At 49.4% G+C, this 24,323-nt stretch overlaps 1 long non-coding RNA gene across 1 annotated transcript; it reads right to left on the reverse strand.

Annotated features, from left to right (window-relative positions):
• Positions 1-2,718: 2,718 nt before the first annotated feature.
• On the reverse strand, positions 2,719-15,029 carry LOC136377497 (uncharacterized). The gene is made up of 3 exons (XR_010746310.1): positions 14,785-15,029; positions 7,446-7,620; positions 2,719-2,929 (listed from the first exon to the last, which is right to left on the reverse strand). It is a non-coding gene; the product is annotated as an uncharacterized lncRNA (long non-coding RNA).
• Positions 15,030-24,323: the final 9,294 nt, after the last annotated feature.

The following is a 24,323-nucleotide window of genomic DNA, read 5'->3' on the forward strand; positions in this document are numbered from 1 at the left end:
GAGTGTCTCAGAGTGTGGGATAGGTCGTATTGCTGAAGGAATATTAGGTATGCAATCATATGCCATTTTTTCTTGCCGATGCCCTTTGGATGGATCAGACAGAAATAACAGTCACTGCTGTGGTCCTTAGGTTCATGCCAAACCATGGGAATACCAAAAGGCATTCCTTTGCATTTTCCTTTTGTCCAGTCATGAAGCATTTCTTCACAATTATGACACACAATATGATGAGCCCAATTCATGTCTTGATCGCCAAGGGGAACTTGAAAATATCACAAATGATGAAATATTGCGCCTTTGATGTTGAAGTGTGTAACAGCCACATACATAACAGAAGGTGTCAGGACTATTCTTACATTTACGCCTACTCGAAGAAGCCATGATTCAATCTTAAAACAAAATAAGAGGGTGTTTTTATCAGATAATAATTTTTTACATTTGAAAACAACTACAATTATGTAAAAGTGATGTTTGTAAAACATTAATTGCCTTGTGGTTATGTTCAATCCAGGAGTTGTTGACCTTAAACTCCAATTTAAAAACCAATGTATGCCATTAACTGTAACAAAAAGAAATTAAAATTGCATAAAAACTAGAGCATGCACCAAAAAATGGATTTTAGATTTGGAATCAGTGATGCAGAAATATATAGAAAAACTTCTAAAACCTCATGCAACAGAAAATGAAAAAAAATTGTTCCCCAGTGTAATAGCTATAGTGAGCATCCTGGTACAGGCTCCTCATGGACCCATAGAAGAAAGCACTTGGGATATTCACCTGGGCAAGAATCTGCTGGGTCAGGGGGCGGTGCATCCTAACCACTTGGGTGATCTTGGCTGCTGTCTCGAGTGGTTGCATCATTTGACACTCTCACCAATGGTTGGAGTTGTACAGTTCCCACATCCCCACCAACATTTGCTATTACTTAACTTCTCTTTATGTCAGTATAACATATATAAAGTAATTTTTTGGTCATTTTAATTTGCGTTTCTTTGTTACTAGTTTGGCTTGAGCATCTTTTCAAATACTCCTTAGCTTTTTGAGTTTCTTCTCCATTAACTACCTGGTTGTTATTCTTTGCCTTGTTCTATTGTGGTGCCTATTCAGTCTTGATTTGTGGGAGTTCTCAGCATTTTCTAGATATTGGTCCCTATCCTCCACTTTGTTTGGGACATGGCAAATAGGACTCAACTGTCCTGCCCACTCTGATCTGACAGTCCGGAGAATCGTGTTCTGCCCTGGGGGGAGGGTCATATTTCAAAAGGCCCAGCAAGGCTGGCACAAAGAAGAGATACTTGCTGTGTGACCCACATCATATAGGAGCTGCATCGATGTGTGGAGTTTGCAAGGACACTGATTTCAAGTAACATGGAGGCGGTATTTACAGTGATCACAGCCACCTGAATGTGTGCTGCGCACCCTGGGGGGGGGGGCAGTGAAGACCTGAGAAACTTCGGGAGCATTGAAGCAGCACACGGTCCCCTGAGGGGCTGCCGCAGAAGGGCTCTAAGCCTTAGATGGCTCCTTCCAACTCTGAATCTTTTCTGAACTCTTGTGAGTCACCGCGTGCTGATGTCAGAGAAGGAGCCATAGAAGAGGAGGCTAAGAGAGAAGCAAGTCTTGGACTGCTTCTGATATACTGCAGGTTTATTACAATGTACCAGGGGCTTGAGCAATAAACATTAGTTTCTCACACTTCCAAAGGCTGGGAAGGCCAAAGTCAAGGTGCTGGAAGCTTTCCTGTCTGTTGAGACCTCTTCCTGGTTCATAGACAACCTTCTGTACTATGTCCTCACCCAGTGGAAAGGATGAGAGAGCTCTCTGGGGTCTCTGTTACAAAGGCACTAATGCCATTCATGAGGACTGCATCTCATGACCCAGTCACTCCACCTCCTAAAATCATCCCATTGGAGGTTAGTGTTTCAACGTAGGAATATTGGGGGACACAAACTCGGCCCATAACAATTCTTTTATTTCTCTTACATTCTATGTCCTTCACGTATCACAGTGTGGCTCTTCTCACTGCCCCGGGCTTTGTAAGAGCTGCTCATACCCCTTGTGCACAGTTGTTTTCATACGTACATTTACACATTAGCTAACCCATACCAACACACACTCACCCATGCACAAGTACACAGGCAGACACACTCACCCATGCACAAGTACACAGACACACACAAACATACCCACACACAAGTACACAGGCACACATCCCACACACAGGTACATAGGCCCACATCCCACACACAGGTACATAGGCCCACACACTCTCCCATGCACAGGTACACAGGCACATATGCATATTGCAATTAATATTAAATGCCCCCAAATACACATGACACCACTCATGTACCTCTGCCTCCACACAGTGGCTCAAACATGTTTGTTTGCTTCCAAAGGGTTGGGGATGGTTTGGGGTTTAGTATGAAAGGCCACAAGAGTCCCTGAGCAGCTTCATGTGGCGACTTCATTTCTGATGTTTCAGCCCCACCAGCACATCTGAGGGAAGTGGGCCTGTGTTCTTCAGGGAGGTCACTGGCTTTCCACAATTCACCTCGTTCCATGGGCCAGAGTGTTGTGCAGGCACAGGGAGCCCTTGCTAACTGGGCTTTGATCCAACGCTCTCCACTCCCAACCTCTGGAATTTGGCCTCTTTCCTCCCAAGAGGCCTGCCCCCCAGTCAGACTGCTCCCTAATGTAGCACCTGGGTCATTAAGCTTCTGGGTCTTGCACCTTCTTCACCCTGGCTTACGGCTGTTCATGTTTCTGAGCACATGTAGGTGATATACTGCAGGAAGCAGCATGTGCAGAGAGGCTGCGGCTTCCAACACTGGAAGCTGTTTCTGTGGGTGGAGATAATCCTGGGGTCGACTGATCCTTCCCCTCTCGAGAGCCCTTGGGTGGAGCCAGGCAGCTGAGAAGCACTCTCCTAAAACAAGGGGCAAAGGATGACAATCAGACAATTAATGGAATAGGGAACTCAGGAAGATGCTCAAACTGCATTATTAATCAAGGAAATGAAGGTTAACACAACGATGGAAGGTTATTATGTGTTACCAGCAAAAAGAGAAGCCGAGTGATAGCGAGTGTTGGCAGGGATGTGGGGGCGCTGTGCTCTCACCACTGGTGACTCCATGCTCGCTGTCTGCCCACAGACTCAGAGGGGATGACGTATTGGCCACATGTTCCTTCCTAGTGACTGACCTTGGCGGCATGAGGGCCTAAATACCTGAGAGCTTGCGGCAGAGGTGCCCACCCCGGGTGTGGAGGAGCGGGAAGGGGAGGCGCTGCATGCTGGCTGGGAGAAGCCTTCCCAAGGAGGTCATGGGAAACCTAGACAGGATCCTCCCCTGGGAGCCCTGCCCCAGGTGAGTGCCCACGGAGCCTCTGTCTGGCCTGGGGGTGGGAGAGTAACTGAGGGCCCCTGCAATTCCTACTCTGGCTGACCCTCAGTCCCCCAAGGCTGCAGGAGTAGCCATGTGCTCGGTAGACTGCCGCACCGTTGAATGAGGGTCCAGGAAACTTTAAAAAGCACTGGTGTGGAGAAAGTAGTGGTCCCACGGCAAAGCATGGAACACAGGAGCCTGGACAGCCCAAGAACTGCAGGAGGGAGGCTGAGAAAGGGCCACGCTCCACGACAAGGGTGAAGAAAGGCTGCAAGTGACCATGCAAAGGGTTTTTCCCTCCTAACAAAGGCTAGCTAGCTTTAAGGCATGATGGAGGAGATGAAAAATTCAAATGCAACGAACTGAACATCCAGCCAGAATACCCATGCTCCTAAGTCTGAGATTTACTCGGAAAATATCAGTTTGCCCAAGGACGATACAGTCTACAGACCTTCCCTGGTAGCTTAAAGGCGTGTTTCCCTGATGAAAGGCTGTGCCGCCTTCCTGATGGACAGGGCAACAGGGAGACAGAGAGTGCATTAGAGCAGAAGGGCCGGAGCTTCAGGAGAGGGGGAACTGTGGTCCTCAAAAAGGCCCTGGGCTGCTGCCCTTGGGGGACTTGTTCTGGGCACACGTCCTCCTGAGTGTGGCTTCCTGGCAGACTGCGGGATTTCAAGGGCCAGGGAAAAAGTGTTTACAAAGGGAGAGAGGAGTTGGTGGAAATTTTAAATGTCAGGTAAGGATGTGAAAACAATTTCCCGTCATTTCTCGAAAGGTATGAACATCATCTGGGAATAAAGGCTAGCCCTTCGAGTGGAGCACACTGAGCCCTGATGGGGCCCAGATGTGGCTGAGCCTCTGCATGGCTGTGCCCACGTGGGAGCAGGACTCAGCATTGGGTCACAACCCCCAGAGTCACTAGCAAGTGATGCAGATGGTATTGGGGATTCCTTCGGTGCAGTCCTGAGACAGAAGGCAACTTTGCAAACTGCAAAACAGAACCAAAGTCAAGCAGCACTTGGTCACCTCCACTGTGGCCTGACCCTCCATGGTGGCCAATGGCTTCAGCTCCATCTCTTCACTCCCCAGCCTGCCCCCACCCCTCCCTGACCCCTGGAAAGTTTGAACTAGACACCAGACTGACATTTTATTGCTTCCTAATAAAAATGTGCAGGACCCAAGGAATAAAATAGTTGAACTCTGTTGTGCCGACACCCCTGCATTCCAGCGGTGGGTCTGCCCTGTCCTTTAGCAGTTAGGTGAAGTGACTCCAGTGTGCTGTGGGAAAGCAGTGCTGTCCCCCAGGGTTTCGGTGCCAGGAGGGGCTTGGGTGGGGGAAGACAGCTCCCTCTCTCGCTGCTGTTTTCCTCAGGTCCCTGGCCTTTTCTCTCTTGCTTGGGGCATCTTGCAAAGGCTGTCTCCTGGGGTATTTCCCAAATTCCTGCCAGTTTATTAGGCAGCGCAGTTTAGTCCCCTCTCTGCCTCCTCCTTCCCACCCAGCAAACTCCTTCTGGGGTTTTGCTTTGCATAATTAAAAGATTCATTAAGTTGTTTCCAGAAGACAAAAGAGCAGATCTCTCCCTCAGAGGAATTCTATTCTAGTTTTAGGACTGCATCTCCAACTGCCGTCAGATTTATTATTTTAAAATAATAACAACACACAGCTGGAGAGAGGGTGGATATTAGGGCATCTGCATCCTATGCTCAATGTCCAGGAGAAACAAATCCTAACCAGAAGCTGTTGGACTGGGTCTCCCAGCGTGCATGGGAGAACACATGGCAGCCCCTCAGTGTGCATCTGTGGGCAGGTGAGCGAATGTCTGGTGCTTCTGCCCCAGCAGTAGAGAGAGCTGTCACCTCAGAAGTGCTCCTGCCCTGCTCCCAACCCTGACTTCATCTTCATACACAAATCCCCACGGCCAAGAGCAAGATGCCACTCTTCCTACGCAGTCTGCATGGCCTTGCCATCACCTCTGTCTGTGACCCTCCTGGGTCCTGTGTTCCCCTTTGGGATTAACCCAAAGACAGGTAAGTGCCTTGACACAAGTTATGTGATGATACCCTGTCCTGGTGTAATGCAGGAGGTCCAACCTGGAAAATCAGGCTGGTAGTGTTACAGGATTTCAAAGAACCAGAGTGGACATAGCCTCTATTACTTACATACAGGGGCGGCACTGATGGTGGCTGGCTAGAGGGAGTTCCATACCCCACTGAAGGGGGGGCATGGTTTTTTCGTGTTTTTTTTTTCTTTTTTCTTTTTTCTGAAGCTGGAAACGGGGATAGACAGTCAGACAGACTCCCGCATGCGCCCGACCGGGATCCACCCGGCACGCCCACCAGGGGGCGACGCTCTGCCCACCAGGGGGCGATGCTCTGCCCCTCCGGGGCATCGCTCTGCCGCGACCAGAGCCACTCTAGCGCCTGGGGCAGAGGCCAAGGAGCCATCCCCAGCGCCCGGGCCATCTTTGCTCCAATGGAGCCTCGCTGCGGGAGGGGAAGAGAGAGACAGAGAGGAAGGAGAGAGGGAGGGGTGGAGAAGCAGATGGGCGCTTCTCCTATGTGCCCTGGCCGGGAATCGAACCCGGGACTTCTGCACGCCAGGCCGACGCCAACCAGCCAGGGCCGGGGGGGGGGGGCATGGTTTTTATAGCTAAGCCCTGTGCAATTGCCTAAGTCAAACTCTGTCTAAGGATAAGCAAGTAGGTGAGCAGGCACGTAGTGGGTGGGAAGAAGCCTACGCACTGTTCTGTGCTGTTTCTCCTGGAGAAGATCTGGTGACTCAGTTTCGTTGTCCTTAGTAAAACCTCATTACTCTCTTTTCCACAGCTCGCAGCCAGGATCTGTGACTGTAGCACCAGGGACTGGGGAGGGGCGGGGGCATGTCTAGCATTGATCCCGCACCCGGGGTGCTGTCTCTTGTGTCTGGGGGCTGTCCACTGCCTATGGAGATGGTCTCAGAACTGCACTAAGCTGTTGATGCCTCATCATAGCAGCTGAGTCCTGATAACCTGCCGTCCCACATTACCACAAGAGGCGTCAGCTACGGCTGAAGAAATTTTGGAGGGTTGGAAGTCTAAACTGGGGGCAATTAGATGACCAGCACCACCTGCATGTCTCCTCAGGCTGCCGGGTCCTGGGGTACCCCCACAGGGGGGAACACTTCCTCCTACCATTTTAAGTTCTGCAGCTGGCCCAAGAATTAGACTGACATAAGATGATGAATGGGAGAAAAGCACACACGTGTATTTATATTTTCACGAGTACCCGGGAATCTTTGGAAGGAAAGTGAAGACCTGAAGAAGTTGTTTGGCCTGAAAGCTGAAGCACCCTTTTTACACGAAGAACAGTAAATTGTGGAGATGTGACAAGACAAAGGCCTTGGGCTAGGGGCAGCAAATTGTGAGATGGAGACTAGGAATCATATATAGGGGAAACTAATGGATGATAAGGGTTATGTTAGGAGGTCTGTTTTTACAGCTCCATTTTGAGTGGAATCCCGGCACTGGTGATAACATTCTTCTCTCCTGGTACAGGAGGGACACCTGTCTTATGGACAGCTCCCGCCCCACCCCCCACTCTGAGCTGGAAAGGGAGGGGGAGCACTCTTCCCACACCTGCTGTTTCTCAGGTGTCTTCAGCTCTAAATAATCATTATGCCAAAGCAGCACAGTTTGCGGTGGTATGTTCTGACTTTTTTCATTCCTGTCACTGCCCCAAGGGGGGATCACAGCCCCGAGCTGGTTTCTACTGTCATCAGGGCTGGGACCTGTCGGCTGTGAGGACTTCTCGTCACTTTGTGCTGGCGACATCACAACTCTGTTCTTCTCGTGCCCCTGCTCTCCTAAGAGACCTTGTCAGGCTGCTTGAGCCTCAGAGGGATTCTGCTTGGGGTGTTGTGAGCATAGTCTTTGGGAAGACCATAGACATTTGGCTGACGTCCAGTCAGAGGTCAAACCTATACTCGAACTTCCCTGTGAATATGGAGCCAAAGATAACAGGTTACAGCCTTTCAGGAGAGATCCCTCAGGGCCAGACTGTACAGGAAAAGAGGCGGGTTACCAATGTCATCTGTCCTGGGGGCTGTCTCTGAGCAGCAGGGGGAGGGCTGAGGAGGTGAAGCCAAGGTCCTGAAAGCCAGAACTGGGTGCATGGAGAGGTGGCTTTTGGGGAACAATGGTTTCTGTCACAGGTCAGTAATCCCTCCTGTCTTCTGGACCAACAGTCTGCATTTTCTCTGGAAAAGAAGTAAGTGGGTAGGTGTTAGAATCCATTGGAGTCCGAAAAGACCAGTGTAACAGACTTTATTGAAAGGAAACCTGCTGGGCTATCTCATAAGGCAGAGTCGTGTCAGGTACAGACTAGGACCGCGCTTTTTTAAGGGCTAGGGGAGCAGGAAGGGTTGTGGGGCATCAGGCGATTGGCTGCTGGACAAAGGATGGTATTTTATGGAAGTTCGAGTATATTTATTTATTTATTTATTTATTTATTTTGTATTTTTCTGAAGCTGGAAACGGGGAGAGACAGTCAGACAGACTCCCGCATGCGCCCGACCGGGATCCACCCGGTACGCCCACCAGGGGCGATGCTCTGCCCCTCCGGGGCGTCGCTCTGCCGCGACCAGAGCCACTCTAGCGCCTGGGGCAGAGGCCAAGGAGCCATCCCCAGCGCCCGGGCCATCTTTGCTCCAGTGGAGCCTTGGCTGTGGGAGGGGAAGAGAGAGACAGAGAGGAAGGAGGGGGGCAGAGTGGAGAAGCAAATGGGCGCTTCTCCTATGTGCCCTGGCCGGGAATCGAACCCGGGACTTCTGCACGCCAGGCCGATGCTCTACCGCTGAGCCAACCGGCCAGGGCCAGTTCGAGTATATTTAACTTCTAGTGGTTTTCAATCATCCAGGACTTCTAGGCTTGTGACATCAGACATTCCTTTGTGGTTGGTCATCTGCCGCAAGCCCTGAAATGAAACTCGTGCCGGCAGGGTTAAAGAAATGAAACCAAAGATTCCCGACTATTTGATATATATAAAAAAGCAAAGAGAGTGGTTCCTAGAGAGGCCTCAAGGGAAAAGGGATGAAGTTCATTATCTTCTGTAACTTCTTCCTGCTCAGTAGGGATGGTGAGGGGTTACGGCCTCTCTAAGGATCACTCTCAGTGAGCAGATGCAGTGATGGCTTCTTGTCGGGTAGGGGTGTATTTATAGGATTCCAGATTTTTCTGTTTCATGAGGGCAGGTTTCAGGGTTGGTGTGTAGGGTTAGGCAGATTTTTCAAATTTTCTGATTGGTGAAGGTCTGCATGCAGTTCTGTAAGAAACTAGTGAACAAACGTAAGAGGCAGGGTCCAAAAGTTAGAAAAATAAATAGGAGAGTGAATGGACCAATGAAAGGCAATAGCCAAGACACCCAGTTTTTGCGAAACTACTGATTTCATGACTCGGTTTGTTTTTTACGAATTCGCTGGGCTTCAGAGAGAGAGAGAGAGTAGGAATAAGACAGGGCAGTGGCCAGTCCCCCTGCCCCTAGACCTATTTTTATAGAGATTTTTAGGCAACAAGAAGAGGAATTACCTGTTTAGCTCGTTTGGTCCTTAGATGGACGGGTAGTGTACTAGGAATTGGAAGAGGCTCATGAAGTGGGATTAGGTTGATATTTGGGGTGAGATAGATTAGGGTACAGGTTTCTGTCCAATTAGTAGGGAGATATATATAGGTGTTGGTCCCACACAAGTAGAAAACCCCTGATTGGGTGATACAGGATGAGAGGTGGATAGAGAATTGATGGACAAGGGGTTTCGTCCATCCGACTCTGAACTCTAGACAGTCAAGGTGGAGGAAAGTGCAGCCCCGACTGGGGGGGAGGGGAGACATGGACAGAGGCCTGCTTTGAGCATTGCAACCATGTGGTAGGGGTAGTGAGCCAGGGACATAGCTGTGTGGTGGGATAGGAGCATTTATGTTGTGAAGCTGTAAGAGTAGGGGGTCCTGTGAATCTAACGGGATTAGAAAATAATCTGTTTTTGGAGAAATTTGATAGTTGACCTGATGATTGTGATGGTTTTTGGGAAATTGGATAGTTATTGTGGTGTTGCAGAGGTTAGAAGGGAGATGACCCACTGGGACAGTACCTTGAGCAGTAAAGCATAAAGGGGCAGGTGAAAGCAGGGGAGTATTCAGGGTGACTGGTCCCCGAGCAGGGGGAATTTGGGTTTTTAATTTTTCGAACTGGTAATAATAGGTTTGATATAGGTTATTTGTTCAGTTGGTGGCTGAAGTGGGATAATTCCCTATAGGAGTGTCTGTTCTCTCAAAGAAGGAAGCCCCTTTTTGGGTTTGGTATGTGAGAACTGTCTATAGAAGGTGGGTGCTGTTGTTTGGGATGGGGAGGGCAGATTAGGCTGAGGAGGACATAGACATACACATCCAGCAACTAACTGCATAGGAAGAATTAGCTTTAATTAAAAGTCTTCGAGTGAGGTTAAGAGAGTGTTCTGTATATGTGGCCTCTAGGAGAGAGGAGATGGGGGTGGCATATGTGGCACCCAGTAAGAGAGAAAGTAGAGCTGCTGTTAGGAGATCAAGAACTGGGGACATGGTGGTTGGGCTTAGGGGTGATTAAGAGAAAGAGAAGAAGAAATTGAAAAGCCGTTGTTTCTTCTGGAGAAAATTCAAGTAGGGAACCTTGCCAGGCCAAGTCTCGCATCCAATTGAGGAGTCCGTCAATTTCACTGGAGTGAGGCCTAAACCAGGAGAGGTCCTCGGAGGCCTGAACAAGAAGTAGAAGAATCTGGCAAGGTGGTAATTGGCAGTTGCCTGTTGTGAGTGCCTGCTGGACTGGGCAGTATGGTGGGATATGGCCTCTTGGAGTAGCATTATGAGATGGACTGAACTGGTTCTTCTGGATAGGGGAACATGTGGAGATTTTGAGATACAGAGGACCTGTGGGGGCGGAGATGTAGGTTTTAGGGGTATTGGTGGTATGAGGCTTAATGTGGGAGAGGTGAATCCAGTGTGAGTCTCCTTCCACTTTGATGGTGGTAGGGGTGGACAGGATAACAGTATGGGGCCCTGTCCCGGTAGGCTGGAGAGGGGTTTTTCCCCATGTCCTCCTGTAGACCTGGTCCCCAGGGAGGATTGATAGGTGTGAGTCCGTGGTTGGAAAGGGCTGAGGAAGGAGCTTGTCAAACTGGGAATAGTAGGTTTAGTATAGCTTGTTTGCTCAGTTTGCTGCGGTGGGGTAATCTCCTATGAGAGTGCTGGCTCTCTCACAGCAGGTGGCCCCTTTCTGAATCTTGTACATGAGAGTGGTGTGAAGGAGATGAGTATTATTAAGAGGAATAGGGAGAGCTGAGTAAGCTGAAGATGACATGGACAGACATATCCAGCAGTTGGCTGCATAGAAGGAGTTAGTCTTGATTATGAGATTTTAATTAAGATTAAGAGAGATTTTTAGATGAGAGGATTTTAAGAGGGAGGGTATGGGGGCAGAGTATGCCTTTAAGGGTAAGGAGATAAGAAAGCATAGAGCAGGGGTCTCCAAACTACGGCCCGCGGGCCACATGTGGTCCCCTGAGGCCATTTATCCAGCCCCCGCCGCACTTCCGGAAGGGGCACCTTTTCCATTGGTGGTCGGTGAGAGGAGCATAGTTCCCATTGAAATATTGGTCCGTTTGTTGATTGAAATTTACTTGTTCTTTTATTTTAAATATTGTATTTGTTCCTGTTTTGTTTTTTTACTTTAAAATAAGATATGTGTAGTGTGCATAGGGATTTGTTCATAGTTTTTTTTTATAGTCCGGCCCTCCAACAGTCTGAGGGACAGTGAACTGGCCCCCTGTGTAAAAAGTTTGGGGACCCCTGGCATAGAGCAAGCTGCAATCTCCATCCTGTCTGTTATTAAAGGCTAATCATAGTTACTCATGGATCAGGATGTTTTTCTTTTCTGGGATTTTAGTCAGACTGACCTTGGTGGGCTCTAAGGGGGAGCAGGAGTATCTAGGTGATGATTCAGGTTGACTGGAAGGGTCATTCATAGGCATGTGTGGAGATGGAGCTTCCGTTTTCTTTAACCTGGAGACATGAAACCAGGGGGCCTTTCCCTGGAGTTTTGCAGCCATGGGGGTGGTGGGGAGAATCTTGGGATTCACTATGCTGGGTGGTAGAGGTAAATTTATAACAGAATTGGGCAAATCTGGCTGGCTGAGAAGCAGTAACAGAGCAAACTTTGAGGACGGGAAGTGAAAGGAGAGAGAGACTCTGAGTTTGGAGAGTAGATTCTGGCCTAAAATAGGCATAGGGAATTGGGGCAGGAGGAAAAAAGAGTGTGTAAAGGAGACACCATGTATTAGACAAGGCCATGGATCTGTGGCCAATAGGGAGGAAATAAGACCATCAACACCCACAATAGAGATCTTTAAGGGATGAGCAGGACTCGAATATTTGGGCAAGGCAGAGTAAGTGGCCCCTGTGTCTATAAGAAATGAGATCAGCTTACCTGCTATTTGGATGGTTACCCTAGGCTCTTTATGGTAATGTGAGATAGGGTCAACAGCCCGGAGCACCTTCAGTTATCAGTGTCAAGTGCCAGCAGGCTGGGCAAGGTTAGGTCTTAGGTGGCTGGGGTAGGGCTAGAAGAGACTGAACCCTCCCTTAGAGAAGCAAGGAAGCAGTCTACCTTCCAGTGTTCCTTTTTCCCACAGTGAAGACAAGGCCCTGGCGGGGCTGAGGAGCCGAACAGGCTTTGGGTCCAATGACCTTCTTTTCCATATTTGAAGCAGGACTCTGGTGGAGTCTTACAAGACCCCTTAGGGGTGTTGGAGACTTTAAGAGCAGCCACCAAGAGCTGATATTTTGCCTGATCTCTTTTGGGCTGTCTGCCTTTTCCTGTTCCTCTTGGTTATTATAGACCAGCGGTTCTCAACCTGTGGGTTGCGACCCACAGGTTGAGAACCACTGTTATAGACCTTAAAAACCATGCTCAGTAGATCTCATTGAGCGGTTTGACTAAGAGAGCAAAATTGGGAATCCAGTGTCTAAAGAAGCCTATTAGACTGAGGAAAGAAAGGATTTGATCTGTGGTGGTAGGTGGTTGGAGACTGCGGAGGGTCTGAGTTTGATTTAGGGTGAGACCTCAGGTAGTGGGAGTTAAGGCGATGCCTAGATAGACTATGGACTGAGAGTGAAGTTGAGCCTTAGCAGAGAAGATGCGATATCCCTTCATGGCAAGAAAGTTAAGAAGGGTGGAGGTATGTGTCCTTGAGGCAGGCAGGGAGGGGCTGCAGAGGAGTAGGTTATTTATATATTGTAAGAGAGTACTAGTTTTGAGATTGTGTGCTGCTAAATCCTGAGCTACTGCCTGCTCAAACAGGTGTGGGCTGTTTTTGAACCCCTGGGGTAAGACAGTCCACGTAAGTTGCTGGGCTGCATTAGTGTCCAGGTCAGTCCAAGTAAAGGCAAACAGAAAGGAAGAGTCAGGTTGTAGAGGAATGGTAAAGAAGGCATTCTTGAGGTCTAGGACCCTGAAATGAGTGGTGTTTGAGGGAATGTGTGACAATAACCTGTAGAGCAGGGGCTGGGAACCTTTTTGGCTGAGAGAGCCATGAATGCCACATATTTTAAAATGTAATTCCATGAGAGCCATACAATGACCCATGTACGTTATGCATTATCCAATAAAAATTTGGTGTTGTCCCAGAGGACAGCTGTAATTGGCTCCAGCCACCTGTAACCATGAACATGACCGGGAGGAAATGAATGGATTGTAATACATGAGAATGTTTTATATTTTTAACGTTAGTATTTTTTTTATTAAAGATTTGTCTGTGAGCCAGATGCAGCCATCAAATGAGCCACATCTGGCTTGCGAGCCATAGGTTCCTGACCCCTGCTGTAGAGATTAGGGACTACTGGATGGAGGGGAATTACTGCATCATTGATTAGGTGTAAAGCTTGTATGAGGCAATAAGCCCCTGAAGGTTTTTGAACAGGAAGGATGGAGGTATTGCAGTTAGAGTCCGTGGGGATGAGTAAGCCTTGATTTAAGAGGCAGGTAATTATTGGTTTAAGGCCTTAGAAACTGACAAAGTTACACAAAAACAAAGATTTTATATATAAATTATAAATTAAGAAATTTAAATAAGCATGCTTTACTTGTTTCAATTAAAATTATATTAGAGATATTTTCTGACAAAGAGACAAAACAGATTACTTACTCACATAGCTTAATAGACAATTCTGCTTTTTTAAGTTTTTTGAGATGGCAGGGAGTTGTCAGCATAGAGGGGAGGAAGAGAGAAAGCAGATGGATGGACAGCGTGAACAGCTGGATGGAGAGAAGGAGGGTCAGAATCTGCAGGAGGAGGAGGAGGAGGTTGAAGTGCTCGTGTGGTGCCACGTGGTCAGAGGAGTCAAAAAGATTAGAGCTCTGAGGAGAGGGGAGGGGATGAGGGGGAGAAAGGCCCAGTTGCCTGTGAGGAGAGGGTAAGGGATGAGGGGGAGAAAGGCCCAGTCCCCTGTGAGGAGAGGGGAGGGGAGGAAGAAGAGAAAGGCACCACCATAGCCTGTAAGGAGGGAGGAGGGGTTTAAGAACACAGTGCAGAGGGGAGGAGCCCCTGGCCAGCAGGGGAGGAGAAAGAGAGACTGGTACTTGCAAGTGAATGAGAAACAGGATTCATAAAGGGAGGGGGCTTTCTGGAGGGAAGAGACTCAAGCAAAAGAGATCTGCAGAGGGACCAGAGAGGTGTCCCGAGAAAGGGGTGCCCCGGAGGTCACGCAGGAGGGGGAGAGAGTTGGGAGTTCGTGGAGAAGGAAAGATTAGGAGTGGAGGTTTTAGGTGAGGTTTCTCTGGCCAAAAACGGCCTGCGTGTAGAATAAGCAGTACAGAAATTAAGGACAGGAGAGAAAGCCTGTACATAAGGAATCTCTGAGACCGTCCCAGTCCAGTGGCAGAAATTATCTAGGTCCTGGAGGATGTTAATATCAAAAGTTCCATTTTGGGCCAGTGGGAGCCATGCCGTGTTACAGAAGAAGATTAATTATTTTGGTTTGAGATCTGAGAGACTGAGTTTGGTGAGGTTTTTTAAGAGACATCTCAAGGGAGTAGCCTCTGAGGGTCGGGACCGGGAGGAGCCCATTGTGGGCTGAGAACAGAGAAAGAGAAGAGCGTCCTCTGACTCTTTCAACTATTCTTTATACTGTATGTGGAAAGTGAGAAGGCTGGTTGTCACCGGGAATCTTGCTTTCAAAGGGGAGTGGAGCAACCTGGCTAGGTGCCTAGACTTTTGAGGATGTCCATGTTAACAGGCTTCCCGGAGTAGAGACCTCCCAATTAGCGACCCTGAGAGGAGAGAGAGTGAGGATAAGGGATGAACAGGGCCTACTGGAGATGGAAAAGAGCAGAAACTCCTTACCTTCTGGTCCAGCAGGGGTTTGAGACAGGTTCGGGTAGCCAGCCAATCAACCTACATTCACACAGCCAAACAGAATCAGGGAATAAGCCCAGGATGAGCTGCCGCTGCCCACTGCTTCCCTGGTAGTAAGTTTAGCTGGTGGAAGGGATTGTCCAGGCATCCGGTACCCTATCCTGGGTTTCGGCACCAAATGTTAGACTCCATCGGAGTCTGAAAAGATCAGTGTAATAGGCTTTACTGAAAGGAACCCTGCCGGGCTGACTCGTAAGGGAGAGTTGTGCCAGGTACAGGCTAGGATGTGCTTTTTTAAGGGTTTGGGGAGGGGGAGTAAGAAGGGTTATGGGGTATTAGCTGACTGGCTGCTGGACAAAGTATAGTCTTTTATGGAAGTTTGAGTATATTTAACTTCTAGTGGTTTTCAATCATCCAGGACTTCTCAGCTTGTGACATCAGACATTCCTTTGTGGTTGGTCATCTGCCACAAGCCCCGAAATGAAACTCGTGCCAGCAAAGTTAAAGAAATGAACCCTAAGAGTAGGGAGTTGTGAGGGGGGCACCGAGTCTAGATCCTCTGGCCTTGCCCATCACACTAGGAGAAGAGTGGTGGTCAGGTCTGCGTCCTCTGGAGAGTGCGAGGATCTGCCCTTGGGGACAGCGTTTTTGTCCCTTAGGCGTTTCCAGGTGCAGTTGGCAGTGAGCAGCCCTGAGCCAGGCCTGCCTCTGACATTCTTTTTTTGTTTTGTTTTGTTTTTTAATTTTTATTTTTTATTTTTCTGAAGTTGGAAATGGGGAGGCAGTCAGACAGACTCCCGCATGCACCCGACCAGGATCCACCCGGCATGCTCACCGGGGGGCGATGCTCTGCCCATCTGGGGCGTCGCTCTGTTGCAACCAGGGCCATTCTAGCGCCTGAGGCAGAGGCCATGGAGCCTCTGGCATTCTTAAGGTGCTCCCATTCCTTTTGCAGATTCAGTATGTGTCTGTTGTAATAGGGCTCCTTGCTTGAGTCAAAATCACTGTCCACCTCCAGAGCTCAGACAAGGCTAGATATTTCTGGCAACTGGTGAGACGGCATCCTCTTTTGTGTGGACTGTGGCCCTGGGGGAAACGTCTTTATCTTTGGGGAACGGTGGCCTGGCCAATGAGCTTGCCTAGTGGAGGCACTGAGGAGCATAGAAGTTCTGAGTCCAGCCTTGCCTGTCTCCATCACCAGCCTCTATGGCCGCACACACGGCTACTGAGGCCTGAGGATGGCCAGGATGGTCAGAACTGTGAAAGTCCTGTTCATAAAGTTCAGTGAAGCAGCCCTGCTCTGCACCTTTCCAGTGGAGCTTGGCACCAAGGAGAGAGGTTTAGCCTCACTTTGTCTGCATCTGAGAGACAGGCTCCCCCTCCCCCCCAGCGGTGTCAGGGGGACCCAGTGGTACCCTGACCAAGTGGCCGTGTTAGGCTACACCATCCCTAGCAGAAGAGGAATAAATCCACCGCTGTCACACAGCCACTGACCAGCTTCATCCACGAGCATGTGTGAGTCACCTCCTGGGGCTCCTAGAGACATGCGGGGGATTTATCAGGCGTGGTGTCTGGAGTGAGCTGGGGAACTCTCCTGCCTATTGGCCACTCCCTCTTTTTTTTTTTTTTTTTGTATTTTTCTGAAGCTAGAAACGGGGAGAGACAGTCAGACAGACTCCCGCATGCGCCTGACCAGGATCCACCCAGCACGCCCAGCAGGGGGCGATGCTCTGCCCACCAGGGGGTGATGCTCTGCTCCTCCGGGCTCTGTCGAGACCAGAGCTACTCCAGCGCCCGAGGCAGAGGCCAAGGAGCCATCCTCAGCGCCCGGGCCATCCTTGCTCCAATGGAGCCTCGGCTGCAGGAGGGGAAGAGAGAGACAGAGAGGAAGGAGAGGGGGAGGGGTGGAGAAGCAGATGGGCGCTTCTCCTGTGTGCCCTGGCCGGGAATCGAACCCGGGACTCCCGCACACCAGGCCGACGCTTTACCACTGAGCCAACCGGCCAGGGCCTGGCCACTCCCTTTTTGAGCTCATTGGCAACCTTGGAGTTATGTAAGAAGGAAAAGAAACTGGGTTTTCTGTTTAAGAAGAACAAAACCCCATTTTTGTCCACAGACACTTCCAAGCAGCTGCTGCCTGCAAGGTGGGGCTCCCAGTTTCCTGCCCCAGGTGTGCCTGGTGCTGGGGTGTGTGGCCTGACAGAGCAGATGGTGGCTGTTGTTTGGGCCGGCAGGGTCTCAGGGTCTAGATCAGGGGTCCCCAAACTACGGCCCCGCGGGCCACATGCGGCCCCCTGAGGCCATTTATCCGGCCCCCGCTGCACTTCCGGAAGGGGCACCTCTTTCATTGGTGGTCAGTGAGAGGAGCATAGTTCCCATTGAAATACTGGTCAGTTTGTTGATTTAAATTTACTTGTTCTTTATTTTAAATATTGTATTTGTTCCCGTTTTGTTTTTTTACTTTAAAATAAGATATGTGCAGTGTGCATAGGGATTTGTTCATAGTTGTTTTTTTTATAGTCCGGCCCTCCAACGGTCTGAGGGACAGTGAACTGGCCCCCTGTGTAAAAAGTTTGGGGACCCCTGGTCTAGATGCTGTGTGATTTGACTGCTGCTTCACAGAGAGCCTGTCTGGGCTCACAGCAGCGGCAGCCACCAGCACCAGGGCTGCCTCACTGTGAAAGTGCTCTCCAGTGGGCCATTCCAGCTGAGTCAGAGTGGCTTTCTGTTGGCAGAATCATTTATTTCTGGTGTCTGGGAGGCTCAGGGTGGTTTCCTGCTGGCTGTAAATGCCCTGAACATTGTGGTGTCCTCTTCTCTCCCACCTGCACATCTGCCACAGCTGCAGGTCTGTGCCTGGACTTCTTCCAGGGGTGGGAGATGGCAAGGGCAGGGGGCTTTGGTTTCTTTCCTCAAAGTAGAGGCTAGTGGTGAGAGGCTAAGACCTGCCACTGCTCCCCTGAGGGGCAGTGTTCCGGTCTGCAGTTGGGAGGGGTTTTCAATGCCTCTTGACACTTCTCTAGGAAGCTATCCTGCCCCAAGGCCACTGGGTGCCTCTGAGCCTGGCTGAGGGCTCCCTCCAGGAGCATTTTCCTTCCTTGGAAGGTGCCCCCAGATCTCCATTTCTCCCCATCCTGTCAGAGGCTGCTGTCCACCCAGACAGGGGCTGCCAGGAAGCCCTAGGCTGCAGGGAGGGGCACTGCCCAGGCCTGTGGCAGAGCCAGGATGATGCATGTGCTCACTGTGGTCACAAGGCTTGGGGCCTCCTGTGAACTTGTGTGCCTGTGACTGCCTGTGTGCTGTGGCTGCGGCGTGTGTGCCTCTATATTGTCTTTGTATTTGCACGTGATCCTGCCTGATTGATGGTGTGGGTGTCTGTGGGCCTGTATGTAGGTAAGTGTGTTTATGTGTACACTTACCCAGGTGTGGTTGTGTGCAGACCTCTGTATGTCTAAGTGTGTATGTGTGTGCACACATCTGTGTGTGCGCTAATGTGTATATGTGGTGTTTGCATCTCTGTGTGCATATATGTTCATGTGCATGTCTGCATCGAATGGGCCCTGTGCACTGCTCTCCCTTGCTCCTCTTAGTTCTTGTCTCCTTGTCACCTGAGGATTTATGGAAATTCCCAGGGGAGAGGTGGACGCTGAGGAGGGGGACCTCAGATATGGTCTCCTTGCCTTCAGAGTTACTCTACAGCCAGAGGCGGCAATATCTCCCAGGGTCTAAGCACTTCCCCTGAGAGGAAAGCATCAATCTGCTTGTTAGAGAGAAAGTAGCGCTTTGTCCAAGTCTGGAAGGACCGAAGGGCAGGGCGGGCTCAGTCATCACTGTCTCCTGGGCCCAGCACAGAGCAGGGGCAGGGACAGAGTGACTGATGAGCTCAGGGGGTTGTGCACTCTGGTGGGGCTGACACAGGTGGGCAGCCTGGCAGGGGTAGGGCTATCACTGAGGTGGGTATGGGAGGGTCAGGAAAGGTGAGGGCTGAGGGAATAGGGCCTGGTCAAGGTTGTGTACAGGCTGCCTCAATATCCCCAGTGGATACTGGGTGAGCATTAGGGGTGAGGTAGGTAGGGTCCCTTTTGATAGGTCAGGAAGAACATGGCCACCTCAGGACCTGGAGACATTCCCAGGGTATGGCCCTGTGTCACAGGGGCCCTGCTGACAGGAGGCCTCGGGTTGGGAGAGGATTCTGTTAGGGGGTTCCCTGGGGAGGGGGCAGATTCCTATCTTCTTTCTCAATCTATCTGTCTTTCCCCTCTCTCTCCTCAGTGCCTGTACAAGTCCCAGCCAGTCTTCTCTGTGCCAGTGTCTGCTGAATCACTTCCTCGGAGAAATTAATGAGCTACTAGAGGTCGGGCCTCAGGCCTGAGGTATGGCTCTGCCACTGACTACTGACCAGAGGCTCCTCTTTGGGCCTCCATTTCCACCTGTGCAGTGGCTACGGCCCTTCACAGTCTGGCCATCTAGGGTCCTGTGGCTGGCAAGGTCATGGCGGTGGAGACACTTCTGGGCACGTTCTTCCCCACCCACCCTTTCTGTCCTTTGCCACCAGTTCTTGTCCCTAGCCCCAGGGTAAGGCTTCAGTGCTGCTGGGCCTCAGGAGAGAGCCTAGGCCTGTCAGGGCAGCCAGGCATGATGACCTCAATGGTGAGTGAATGGGAGCCTGGGCCACTCAGAGTGTCCTCTGGGCTTGGTCCTACATCTGGGAGTAAGTGGGAGGGGAGGGAGCAAAAGCCGGAGCTCACAGTGTGGGGATGGTGACGTAGCAGAGGTCAGGGCTGAGTGTTGCTCTCTCCTGCTGCCCCTATACTCAGTCAGTGAGGACAACATGTTGCTCACGTTCATGTGCTCATGTGTCACACCCTGCCTGAGCACTCACTTGGGGCCAGAGCCTCTCCTTTGGCCTACAGGGACCCAGACCACATCCAGGCTTTTAGGGTCTGGATCTATGAAGAAACCAAGGTGCTGGATTTGTGCCTTTCTCAAATTCTGTCCCATGTTGAACTTGAGCTGTCCTTGGGACTTGCTTGGGCAAAGAGAATGCATGGAAAGGAACACTGTGGACATTCTGAGCCTGGTCCTTTAGGGGCCTCTTATGTTGCCCTGTGACCCCCTGCGAGTACATGGCAGCTTCCTAGAAGGTGAGAAACCTTGTGGATAGACTGAAGCCCAGGCTATCCTCTGCTGCACCAGTCATCTTGACTGAGCGCTGGGCGTGTGAGCGAGGCCGTCTGGGTCCCCTACCTCACATGGAGGCACCAGCTGGCTGCAGATGCGTGCACAAGTTGGCTGAAGCCATCTGCTGCAGGGACATATTGCTCATATTGCTGATTTTAGGACACTCAGTTTTGGGGTCATTAAAAATAAAGTTACAGAGGCTAATTGAAGCGAACTTGTACATAAGAGTAGAGGTGCTACCATGACAGAAATTTAAAACAAGTGAATGGACTTTGGGGCTGAGCAGCAGCAGGACGCTGGAAGGGGGATGAGAATGTGAATGCTGGATGGGAAGTGAGGGAGCTGCTACTGGAGGCTGGAGAAAGGGGGACCGTGTTATACTGTGGTGGAACAGTTATATATCAGAGAACAAAAGATGAACAGCTAGTGAACCTGTGGATATGGCTACAAACATTTCCAGGAAGAATATCAAAATTGCCCGTTGGCTTCCTTAAGCAGCATATAAGATATGGTAAAAGAAAGAGGAACTCAGAAAGGAAGGGCTCAGTTTGCAAGAATTTTGAGGCAATTATAGAGATATTTCAAAACAGTCTCTCCAGAAAAAGTTTCTCAAGGTAAGACATGGTCTCAAGGCAAAGAATGAATCAAGATTGTGACTGTAAGACTCTTTGTTTAGATCTTAGAAAGATTTAAGGTGGTGCTCAGTAGATTCTTTCAGCTAGACGAAAGAGTTTCTAACACAACGCTGACTGACACCTACCCAAAGTAGAAAGAGGCATAACTTGGAAAATATTATGAGTGTGGCTTTTGAAGCCTGTAGTGACTCCCAGCCAGATTCATGGGAAACCTACACAATTTTAAAGAGAATTACCCTGGAAAAACTACTACTAACTTGGATTAAAAGGAAAAGAAACATAAAAATGAAAAGGTCTCATTGCTCTCAACTTTTCATAGCAGGAAGCAGGTAGTAGAGAGAGCCATCCAGCTGTAAACATCTGTTAATTATTGGAAAGGAAAGATGTCAGCCCTGGCTGGTTGGCTCAGTGGACAAAATGTCAGCTAGAATCTGTGTGTACCAGGTTTGATCCCTGGTAAGGGCACACATGAGAAGCAACCATCTGCTTCTCCACCCCTTCCTCTCCCTCTTCTCTCCCTCTTCCCCTCATGTAGCCAGTGGCTTGATTGGTTTGAGCATCAGCCCCAGATAGGGATTGCTGGGTGAATCCTAAGGTGCATGTGGGAGTCTGTCTATGTTCCCTCCTTTCACTTAAAAAGAAAAAAAAAGAAAAAGAAAAGGAAAGATGTCTCAGATGGTGAAACTCAGAGCCTAGAGTGTGAAGCCAAGAACCAAGGAGAACAATGATTAGGGAAGCACTCCCAGAAAGCAGAAACTAAGCCCTATTTAAGGAAAACTATTTGCCCCAACAATTGGGGAAACTGCTGACATTGCCCAGCTAGGTTTCAAAATTACAGTGGAATAGTGACTGCTATGTTTCTCCCATTTACTTCATTTTTTTTTTTTTTTGTATTTTTCTGAAGTTGGAAACAGGGAGGCAGTCAGACAGACTCCCGCATGTGCCCGACCGGGATCCACCCAGCATGCCCACCAGGGGGCGATGCTCTGCTCATCTGGGGCATCGCTCTATTGCAACCAGAGCCATTCTAGCGCCCCACAGAGCCATCCTTGGCGCCCGGGCCAACTTTGCTCCCATGGAGCCTTGGCTGCGGGAGGGGAAGAGAGAGATAGAGAGGAAGAAGAGGGGGAGGGGTGGAGAAGCAGATGGGCACTTCTCCTGTGTGCCCTGGCCGGGAATCAAACCCGGGACTCCTGCACGCCAGGCCGATGCTCTACCATGGAGCCAACTGGCCAGGGCCCATTTACTTAATTTTTAAATGGAGGTGTCTCTTGGGGGCTAGCCAATCCCTGTCTCACCATTTTCCATTGAGGGTGTCAAGGTAAAATAAATTGTCTTTTTAATTTATAGGTCACTGGACCAACATGAGCACTATCCAAGGAGCTATACTAAATGAGCCCCTTCTACATCTGAATTTGATTAAGAGGATGAAATCTTGCACTTGAAATATGATGCTATAATTGGTTGAAACTTTGAGGATCTTATGGGGATGAATGTATTTTGTGTGTTGGAGAGATGTGAGTCACCAGGGCCAGAGGGCAGATTATGGCAGGTCATTATAATGGATCTCATTGGGTCCTGCCTTCCTATGTTCACACTTCTTTAAAAGTGATGGTTCCTCTTTTTTCATCGAGAGGTAGAATTAATCCTCAACCCTCTTGATCTGGGCTGATGTAATGACTTACTTTTTTCAATAGACTGTGACACATGTGACCTTGTGTTAGTTCCAGAGCTGGACTTTTGAAGCTTCTAATGTTCATCCTTTAGAATGCTGCCCTGAGCCTACCATGTATGAAAGCCAGTCAAACTATAATTTTTGTTCATTTTATTTGTGGCTATACCCCAGCACACAAAATAATATCGGGCACACAGTAGGTGCTCTGCTCAATAAACATTTGTCAAGTAACTGAATGCATGAATGAAGAAGAAGTTTCTGGAAAGTGGACATCTAGCTGCTGTGGACAGAGAGCCTATTTGGCATTGAGCCGATGTTGCCCTTTTCAGTCACTTAGTGACCCCTGGGTCTGTTTGACAGTTTAGACTCTTGAGAGGGAATTATGATGGCTGGTTATCTGGGAGGGAAGAATGAAATAAGCCTTGGGGTGCTCAAGGCTGCTACTGACCTGGTGGTCATCCTGAGAACTTCGCTCCGCTTGGAGTCTCCCTATGCTTCCGGCTCCTGACTTCAGCATCCTTCAATTGTCTGCCAGGAAAGCAGCTGCTATCTCTTCTGTTTATGATATGAGAACTAAAGGTAAATGCCTCAAAACCATTTTGAACTCACAGAGGAGGGAGCCAGTGGAGCCGAGGACGTTATTTGGGAAGAGACAACTCCTTTGAAACAGAAATTGCTGGATCACACAGTCCCCCAACCACAGGAGTGGAATTAAGGAGGAATTTGCTTAGTAGTCACAACTCAAAAAAATGATCTTCTAGATGGCCAAAAGAAATTCACATTTACACTTCAATCAGAAATCCCTTTGTAGCACGTGGGAAGGGAGGGTTCGGTTTTCTAAGATCACAAATGGCCAGCTGTCCTCTTCTGAAGAAGCGAGTCTGTGAGAAGGACCGCCCATGGTCTGTGAACTCTCCTGCTAATTAGAGAAGTGAGACTAATTTCAAGGACTTCAACTTCTATTAGTTTATGCTGAGCTTGTTGGTAATGAAGCTGTGTGTGTTCGTTTCTGAAGAAGAAAACATTAGAGAGGAAAAGAACGGGTGTGAGGCTGTGCTGTTTGTTCCTGGAACTTCGTTCTGTTCATTGAGGAAATAATACATCATTGAATGCATATTACAGTGTCATCAACACCACTGCCACTTGCTTGAGCTTCTAAAAGGGCCCAGTGTGGCGAGCCCACGATGGGGAATCAATTTTAACATGATTAAAACTCAAACTTACTGTGGTCACTGAGCCATAGATCATAAGAGCAACTTCAACATGGGTGTAATTGTTCCTAGACACACAATCCAATCATGGCCACCCTTCCCCCTGTTGACACCCACACTTCCCTGGAAGGTTTTCCTCTGGAGCTGAAGTTCCAGTCATAGCTGATGTTGAGGAAACCAGTGGCTAGTGGCTGTGTTGCTGAGATTCCACCCTCCTCTCCTGAGTCGGAGCCCTACCTACTCTCTCCAGCATCTGAGGTGTACCTGGAATTGAATTGTTCTCTTCTTTGAAGTGAAAGCCTCCTTTTTGCTTTGGTTAGTGTAAAGTTTGTCCAGATTCTGTCAATCCCAGCCTGATGAAGAATTTTACATTGAGGTAAAACATGTACCTTTACTAATCTCTGCAGCTTCACTCTGAGTAACATCTTAGCCCCGAGATGAGCTTGATCCTGTAACTGCTGCAAAGGATTTCTGAAGGAAGGCTAATGTGGACTCCAAGGCCTGGTGCTCCCTATCAGGCTGGCTAACAAGATATGCATGTGAAAAGAGGAAGTATGGAATATATCTACTTCTTTTTAAAGGCCTTGTAACAATTTTTTTTTTAAGGTGAGAGGAGGGGAGACAGTGAGGCAGACTCTCAAATACACCCCGACCGGGATTCACCTGGCAACCCTATCTGGGGCTGATGCTTGAGTACCAAGCTATTTTTAGCACCTGAGGGCAGTGCTCATACCAACCAAGCTATCCTTAGCACCTGGGGCCGATGTTTGAACCAGTTGAGCCACTGGCTGCAGGAGGGGAAGAGGAAAAGAAGGGGGAGAGGGA

Source organism: Saccopteryx leptura, chromosome 6 (assembly GCF_036850995.1).
Source record: "Saccopteryx leptura isolate mSacLep1 chromosome 6, mSacLep1_pri_phased_curated, whole genome shotgun sequence".
Lineage (NCBI taxonomy): Eukaryota > Metazoa > Chordata > Mammalia > Chiroptera > Emballonuridae > Saccopteryx > Saccopteryx leptura.